This window comes from Tiliqua scincoides, chromosome 3, assembly GCF_035046505.1.
Source record: "Tiliqua scincoides isolate rTilSci1 chromosome 3, rTilSci1.hap2, whole genome shotgun sequence".
Lineage (NCBI taxonomy): Eukaryota > Metazoa > Chordata > Lepidosauria > Squamata > Scincidae > Tiliqua > Tiliqua scincoides.
Genome location: NC_089823.1, coordinates 66470579 through 66479945, shown reverse-complemented (window position 1 = coordinate 66479945; position 9367 = coordinate 66470579).

Here is a 9367-nt window from a genome sequence, read left to right as displayed (position 1 = left end):
CAGTTATTTCAGTCACACTTTCTTAGCAACCCAATATGAGCTGCTGGAAGGAGTATTTGCAAATAGTGCTCCAACAGCATGTGAAACCACATGCTTCTGGAATGCTGCCAGAGAGGCCAGAGCACGATTGTGAATCGTGAGGCTTATGGAAGGGTAGGGGAAAATATTTTAGCTGTATAGCTGGTGCAGGTCTGAATAGACCCAGTCGGGTGGGGAAGGCTTACTCCCGGGCAAAGGATCAAATGGTTCCCTTACCCACAGGAGACTTCTGGAGCCTGAAACTATTCCCGCAGGGTACAGTGTGCACCCCAGTGGCACAACTGCAGTTACGTAGGGAAGTTACACAGCATTAGGCTGCCCGTTACGACATTAGTCCTTGGCTGTCAAAATGCACCCATCTACTACATAGGAAGAGCAAACTGTAGTGCCCATTAAAGTCTCCTGTCATTGAGATGTTTACTTACAACTTTTTGCTATCTGCAGACCTTATTGGCATTGTGTTGGAAGATGTAGTTCTATTGAGCTATATTATGTTCCAATTTCTTTCTTAAAAGATGGAAGGGGTACTGGCTCTGAGGTACAAGGAATGCGATGGCAAAATCCAGAATGCAGTACACATGTGGAGCAATATTCCATCTGTTAACAGGTAAATGGCTTGTTTTTCAGGAAAGTTTGCCATGGGGTGTCATCCTCTTTTTGAGCCGCGGCAAACTTTGTGTGTATTTCCCAGAAGTTTGATTTCAACATTTGAAAATCCGGAGGCCTTTAACTTTCTGTGGTCTCTCAACTGTCTTTCAGTTTGAGGTTAAAAATGGCTACATGCTTTCTTCTGCCAAATTAATCAGAGTTTAGGGTGCACGAACCCAAAACCTCTCTGGCTTCTCGTAAAGAATCAGGCTTTGACCATACCGTCAAAGGCAGTCCAAGATTGATCTTGGTGGCCTTCTTCAAAGACAGCATTCTGAGGTCATGTGCCATTTAATCTGGGTTACTTCCACACTAGTGGCCTTTAATGCTGTTGAGGCATTGTACATGCACAAGCCAATGGAAGTAAATTAAGATGGTAATTCCACTTTGCACTTAATGCTACACCATATATTCCCACAATGCCTTTCCCTATGACATGACCCAGATATATGTTTTCTCAGAAGTGTATCACATTCTCCCAGCTACCAACAATTGGTTGTTCCCTCCTTCCCTATCTGATGTATAGCTCCCACTTCTCTCTCCTGCTGGTTCTTCAGCCAACTTCCAGCTCTGATTATACTCTTTTATAATGATTATTGCCCACCCAACCCCATTCCTCTATGAGCCATTGTCAAAAAGCAAACACAGTTGATTGCATACAGGTAAGAACGATACAATAAGACTATGAGCTGGTTGGAACAATATTTACTGAACCAGCCTCTATTCATGGTTTTGATAAGAATATAAGCCCTGGTGGATCAGGCCAAAGGCCAATCTATCCAGCTTCCTGTATGTCAAAGTGGCCCACCAGACGCTTCAGGGAGCACACAACAAGCTACCTGCATTCTGTTGCCATTCCCTTGCACCTGGTATTCAGATAAAGGCTGCTTCTAAAATCCAGAGGTCGCATATACTGTAGCTTGTAACCTGCGATTGACTTTTCCTCCATAAATCTGTCCAGTCCCCTTTGAAAGGCATCCAGACCAGCTGCCATAACAAAATCCTGTGGCAAGGAGTTCCACAGATTAATTATGCACCTGGTAAAGAAATATTTCCTTTTGTCTGTTCTAACTCTTCCAGCAGTCCATTTTAGTGGATGTTCCCTGGTTCTGGTATTGTGTGAGAGGGCAAAGAACTTCCTTCTATCCCATGTATCCATCCCATGTATAATTTTATGTGTCTCATTCATGTCTCCTCTCAGAACCTTCTTTCTAGACTGAAGAGCCCTGAATGTTGTAAGGGGGGTGCCCCAGGCCACCAATCATTTTGGTTGCTCTCTTCTGCACCTTTTCCAGTTCCACTATATCCTTTCTGAGATGTGACAACCAGAACTGGACACAGTACTCCAGATGTGGCCTTACAACTGATTTGTACAATGGCATAATAATATTGGTAGTTTTATTCTCAGTCCCCTTTCTAATGATCACAGAGACGAGGCAATGATTTGGTAAGTATTATCAACGCCAACCCATGATAAGATCTCCCAAGGCAAAGGGAGAGAGGCCAATGTGCAGAACAGAAAAAGAATTTACATACATTCAGATTCAAACCTGATTATACCTTGATTGATGCATCAAAAGGAAAAAGAGAAATACAGCTATATCTATGAATGTTTACTTGAACTTGTTTCGACTTGTTTGAATTTGTGTACTTGGAACAAATTGTGTGTTGTTTTGGTTTGTTTTCCTCTCCAGCAAATATTCTGCTTCTTCTGTGAACATGGATTTGTTTTCGTTGGCAAAGAACATCTGCAGAAACAGAATTTTCACACAGCGTCCAGCAGCTGCGATTAAGGAATTTTTGGTTCCCTTGAAAGACTATTTTAGGGCTTTTCCATAAGGCAGGTTTCCTAATCCAGGTCAAATGGAAAGCAAAGTGGCCCACTTTGTATGCTGTTGCTGTGCATTTAACAGTTGCTTGCTGTGCAGATCGTGACAGGTGAAATAGATGATCTACATGCTAAAACATACACACAACACTTGACCTGCTGATTTAAACATATCAGGTTGCTTCTGGAAGAGTGAGCAGCCTGGGTCCTTTTTAGCTGAAAGTATTGCTAGTTGATGTAATTTCTGTGCCAGGTGAATTATGTAAGATTCTTTATTTGAATTTGGTTTAGACACCAACTATTCCTTTTTTTGGTAATATATACATATATTATTTTTCCATGTAAGCATGTAGGAGTCAAATTCTTTATTACTGGATGTCTTGTTGCATTTATTTTAGAGATTTCACTTATCTTCACTTACCTGATATTTGATAGCCACTTACATCATGTTGAGGTTTAAGTAACCTTACCTCTGCAGTTCAGCCCAGTGGAACAACTGGTTAAATTACTTCATCCTGCACTGCAAACCTGCACTGCAAACAAGATGTTTCTAGCATCTTGGTGAGAACAATTAAAATGGAGGGGAAAAAATAGCTGCAATGTTGGTTTGCTTTTTTTTTAATGCAGAACTAGAATCTAAACAGAAAGCTTTTAAGATGGAAAAAATATTTTTATACCTTATTTCTTATTGCTCTAGTAAGCTGTAGGAAAATCTTCTATCTAAGCTGTAATATACCAAACTTTTTTTTACCACTGTTGCACATATTTATAACAGCAAGTGTACTTTTAAATTTTTTCAGTGCCAGAAATATATGAATGCCATCTTGAGAGAAATGACACCACTTAACAGTTGCAAAGGATTCCATTAGGAATTAATGAAAAAAGGAGTAATGTGAAACAAGTAAAAAAAATTGTATTATATTACTAACATATAAAAATAGTTTTGTCAACAGAGGATTTGATTCAATGTGTTCATTCCCCCCCCCCCCAACCTGGGAAAGCAATAGTGTATAAAATGTGTACTTTCTTTGAGTGTGTATATTACATACATAGGTATTTATATACCACCTTTTTCTGTTTGTTTTTTTACAGAAATACAAGGTGGTTTACGTAGGCAGGCTGGTCTAAGCCACCATTTTCAACGGGCTTTTTACCATTCACAGTTTCCAGATGTAGCCTTCACAGTGTGCTTATCTCTTCTGCCTATGTGCCATCAAGGTTTAGCAGGAATCAGAAATCATAAGCCTGGACAGGTCCTCACGGTTGTTTCCATTCTTGCTGGCCTGCCTTCGCATATTCCCCTGCACTCTCACTGTGGTGATCAGCTCATTAGCTACTCCTCTTACCACAGCAGACAGAACAGCTTGTCACAGCTTGGCATTCTGTCTCCCATCCTGAAGCATGACCACAGATTCTCTTGCTTAGCTCTTCAGGCAGTACCAGCAGCTCAACCATCTGACCACACCTCCTGGTTTTCTGACCAAGTGACTGGCTGAAGTAACTGGGGGCACAATCCTAACTTGCACTGGAGCAGGTAGGCCGGCAGGCCTGTGCTGCATCCAGTGCAAGTTTGGGACCAGAATCAGTGCAACCCAAAGCAAGGGGAAAACTTTCCCCTTACCCCATGTTGCGCTGCACTGGCCTCAATGGGTTTACTTGGATCCGAGCCACCTCAGGAGGTGGTGCAAATCTGAGTAGAATGGGAGCAGCCAGAGGCTGCTCTGCACCACCCAGGATCGGGATCTGGCATAACCCCAAGATTCTGGCCCCACCTCCTACTCCCCACCTGCCCGTCCCCAGGAATGCTTGTCGCCCACCCTCCCCACACCCCGAAATGCCTCCTCCCTGCCCTCCCCATGCCCTCCCCCAGATCCCTGCTTTTGCCAAGCTCAGTCAACGCAAACGTACCCGCCGGGCCTGGATCCTGTGCAGGGAGGCCATCGCTACTCCTTTTGTTGGCCTTCCTGACTCTAAAGTTGGTACAAGTGACTTGTACTGGCCTAACGGGTTAGGACTGCATTGCAAAATACAGAAAAAGAAGCAGTCAGGCTTCTCCCCCCACCACAAGGCTCCCCTCTCCAGTAGAACAAGTTTATCAAACTTTCAGTGTTCAACTGTGATTAATGCCATAGTAGCAGTAAGGAGGAAATCACTCCAATTGCTCCAGAGAAATCTATTTTCCTGTTAATTCATGCATATTACACTGCTGTTTGAGACAGTCTCATTTTACTTTAGAATTGGATATTCTAGATTCAGAAATTTATCAAAAATAACTTCACAGTGATATGTTTTAACCTTGAAAAATGCCATCAGATCCAAACTATTTCAGATCATAGACTTTCACTTTGGGGGAAAAAGCAAATACTGCAAACTTAAACTGTGCCGGATCAGACCCTTACATGGCTAACAAAAACGATTGCAGTAAGTTTGGTCACTGAAGACATTTCTGCTTTTATTGCATAATGAGAACAGATCTACCAGCTAAATTAACAAAAACACATTTTTCAAAGTGATTTGCCTGTTTGGGGCCAATAAATGGACACAAACAATCTGCTGCTAACATTGACAGCACAAGAACTCATCCAGAATGTGCAAGCCAGAGTTCCTAGCCAAGATAGTTTTTAAAAAGTATTTCGTAACCTCGACTGTCAAAGATAAGATCACATTTGACTTGTTTTATAATCCTGTCTCTTTGAGATACGTTCCCACTTGGCAAGCTCCTAGTGGGAGTGGAGCACATCATTTTTCCTTACTTTAAACGCAGTAGAAAATGAATGTTGCAGCTTTCGTGAAAGGCAAAACTATCTAATGAGCACAACTTCATTCAAAATTATTTTCAGTCAAATGCTATTATGGAGGTTTACATTAGTCTAATTCAGGGGTGTCAAACATAAGGCCTACGGGCTGAATGCGACCCCCAGAGGCAATTTATCCAACCTCCAATTGGGCTGCAACGTATCTTGAAAATATGATCAAGATTTGCACATTTCCAGTCATTTCAAGCTAATGAGTTTCTATGTAAGAATGAAGTGCTTATTTCTGGCCATCATCTGCTCAAATGATATTTTCTGCTTAATGATGTCACTTCCAGTCTTCAGCAGGCACCATGAATGCTAACTTTAGCCCTGTGTATGAAACGAGTTTGACATCCCAAGGTTAATCAGCCAAAACGTAGCAATCAGTAGTTTAAGGATCATTGGTGGTTTGGTTTCCTCGTAACTTACCATTCTGTCTCTATAGACATAAGAACTAGCATGTATTATAGGTCAATCTTATCCTGGGCAGGCCCAGAGTGTGCAGGGGCACTGGTACAAGCTCCACTGCATGCTGTGGGTTGGCAGGGGACCAAACAGCTATGGGAAGGGGAGTAAAAAACTTTACTCATCTACTCTGCTACTGTCTTGTCCCCAAAGGGCCTATACAGATCTGTCTTGTCCCCAAAGGGCCTATACAGATCTATGCCAGCTCTGTGGCTGAGAAAAATTCAGCTGGGCCCAAGGGGATGTGTCGAGCCCAGACCAGAGGCATAGGCGATTGGCACCACCAATGCCAGCAATATCCACTCCTAGCCCATCCTCAACATGTCAATCTGACAATCTGATTACCTGACAATTACCTGACAATCAGGACAATCTGATTGAAGCTGACAATCTGATTACTTCTGGCAGGGCAGCACAGACTCCATCCTGTTCTTATCCAACAAACAGAAAATCACGCACACAGCAATGGCTGTAAATGTAAGGATCCAGCCCCAAGAACTGCATCTGTAACTCCTCTGGGGTGTACAGTTTGTGTGATCTTAGATTCTGATATAAATACAAGGGAACAAAGCAGAAAAACAGCACAGAATAGAAAGGTGAGATAGCATCTGAACAGTTTCTGGTCTGAGGAAGACAATCCTGAATACTTTGTGTGCCACAAACATTCCAAAGTCAGTATGATTGCATCACAGTTTGAAATCAATAAATGATTGATTGAATGGCATTGGAAGAAACAAATGTCTCAACAACCACCTCTCAGGTTTGAACAGGCAAGCAACTTGCTAAAATAAGTGAGGCTGGAGGAGGGAATCTTACAGCAATATAGATTTCTCTCTTGGGAAGGAGCTGGATCTTCCAGTGCTCAGATACTTATTAGTCTCCCAGCTCCATCTCAGCCAAAAGAACATAAGAAAAGCCCTGCTGGATTGGGCTAAAGGCCCACTAAGTCATAGCCATATAAAAACATTGTCATTTACTATTGAAATAAGTTTCCTATCTATGTTCTGGATGATAACTGCTTAAGGAAATGGTGAACTAGGGGACATCCAAAACTGACTGGCCTGAGAGTTAGAACAGACAAAAAGAAATGTTTTTTTTACCCAGTGCATAATTAAACTGTGGAACTTTTTGCCACAGATGTGGTGATGGCACTTGACCTGGATGCCTTTAAAAGGAAATTGGATGAATTTATGGAGGAAAAGTCCATCACAGGTTACAAGCCTTGATGACTATATGCAACCTCTGTGTTTGCGTGCCAGATGCAAGGGAGTGGCGAAAGGATACAGGGATCTTGTTGTCTTCAGTGCTCCCAGAGACATCTGGTGGGCCACTGTGAGTCATAGGAAGCTGGATTAGATGGGTCCTTGACCGGATCCAGCAGGGCTCTTCTTATGTTCTTAAGAAGCGTGCTGGGATAGGGGGATGAGCCTCCCATAACTTCTGAATAGGGTTTATAAGACAATATTGAGTGTTATTCATTTTTCAAACTTAGAATTACAGACTCAGACCAAGGAAACTGTTGCAAGGGATGCAGATCAAAGGAAATGCATGTGAACAGTTGGTGAGGCTGTCCCAAAATAAAATCATTTGGGGGGGGGGGGAATGATGTAGTTGATAGAAGTTATGCACTCACTGGGTACATGCTCCCAGAAGATCCCCAAACAATTTTGCAAGAATTAAGTCAAAGTGCAGTGAAAAGGGAAGAATCTGTCTGTTCAAAATCTCTTAGCAGCAACAAAGACATTGCATCATGTCCTCACTTCTTCTAATGGTGGGAAGTTCTAAGGGGGAAGAGCTACCCAGATTCTGGTTTCCTGTGGAGGAGAGATCACCAGACACTTGTGGTGCCTTTGTAACATTTGTAGACAAGTTGCATGTTAGATGGAAGCAAACAGCAGAGAACTCCTAGGAGGTCATCAGCTCAAGCTGCTTTTATCCGCTTCTGTCTCTGTTTCCCATTCAGTCAGTCTGCTCTCAAACTCAGTCTGTGTCTCTGCCTCACCCTGCTCAAGAGCCGTTTCTTTTGTTGTTCTTTACTCTCTTACATCATGCTACCAGCTTGTCACTTTCCAGGAAGATCTCCCATTAGGAAAACACTGTAGGCCAAGAATGAATGTTAAGACACCATCAGCTGACCTAGTGAATGATTAAACTCAGACTGCAATCCCTTGTACACTTTTCTGGGAGTACACCCATTGAACACAATGGGACTCACTTCTTAGTAGTAGTAGCAGCAGCAGCAGCAGCAGCAGTAACTTTATTGTCATTGTACTATAGCACAATGAAATTTATGCACCTCTGAGATACAAGCATAAATATATACTACAATTCCAACAATCACACTCTACACACTCACCCACACATTCTATACAACATGCATCATAATATAAAAACTGTATACAGACCATAATGCCCAGGAGCATGGTAACAACTATATTGCCTTATTCAACGTAATTATGGCTGTGGGATAAAAACTGTTCAGGAATTGTGTGGTGCATACTCTAATAGTTCTGTATCGTCTACCCAAAGGCAACAGTTCAAAGAACTTATGAGCCGGATGGAAGGGGTCTCTCAGAATACCATGTGACTTCTGCAGACATTGAGATGTATAGATGTCCTCCAAAGCTGGTAGATGAAGGTTGATGATGTGCTGCGCAATCTTAATAATTCTCTGCAGAGCTTTTTTGTCCCCTGCAGAGCAATTTCCGTACCACACCAAGATATCATAGGTTAGGACACTCTCAATGGTGCAACAATAGTAAAACACAAGCACCTGCTGTGACAGATTTAACCTCCCAAGCTTCCTCAGATAATATAATATACGATTATAATATAACCACTTTTGTGCCTTTTTTATCAACATGCTGGTGTTAATAGTCCATGAGAGGTCCTCTGTGATGTAAATTTGAAACTAGCAACCTTCTCCACCTACTCACCATTTATGTATAATGGTGCGTGTACATCCATCTTTTTCTGGAAGTCAATTATAAGTTCTTTGGTTTTTTTGATGTTAAGTGAGATATTATTTTCTTTGCACCACAATAACAACTCCTGTACCTCCTTCCTATAAACAGACTCATCATTCCCGCTAACAAGCCCCACCACTGTAGTATCATATGCAAATTTTATAATTTCATTGGTGTTATGTGCTAGGGTACAATCATGTGTATACAGGGAGTAGAGGAAGTTGGCTCAGCACACAGCCTTGTGGAGCTCTTGTATTTAATATCAGAGTGGAAGAATGATAAGAGCCCATCCTAACTGACTGTGGCCTATTTGTCAAAAAGTACTTTATCCACAGACAAATGTCTTGCTGTATGCCCAAATTAGTCATTTTAAAAAACAGCCTGCTAGGTAGAATGGTGTTAAAAGCATAACTATAATCCACAAATAACAGCTGTACATATGTACTCCCGTTGTTCCAAATGATGCAGGACTGTACGTAAAACAATAGAGATGGCATCATCAGTCGACCTATTACTCCTGTATGCAAATTTACAAGGATCCAAGGTGGGTAGAAGACCAGACTTAATATGTTTCAACACCAGCCTCTCAAAACACTTCATAATTACTGAAGTTAGAGCCACAGGTT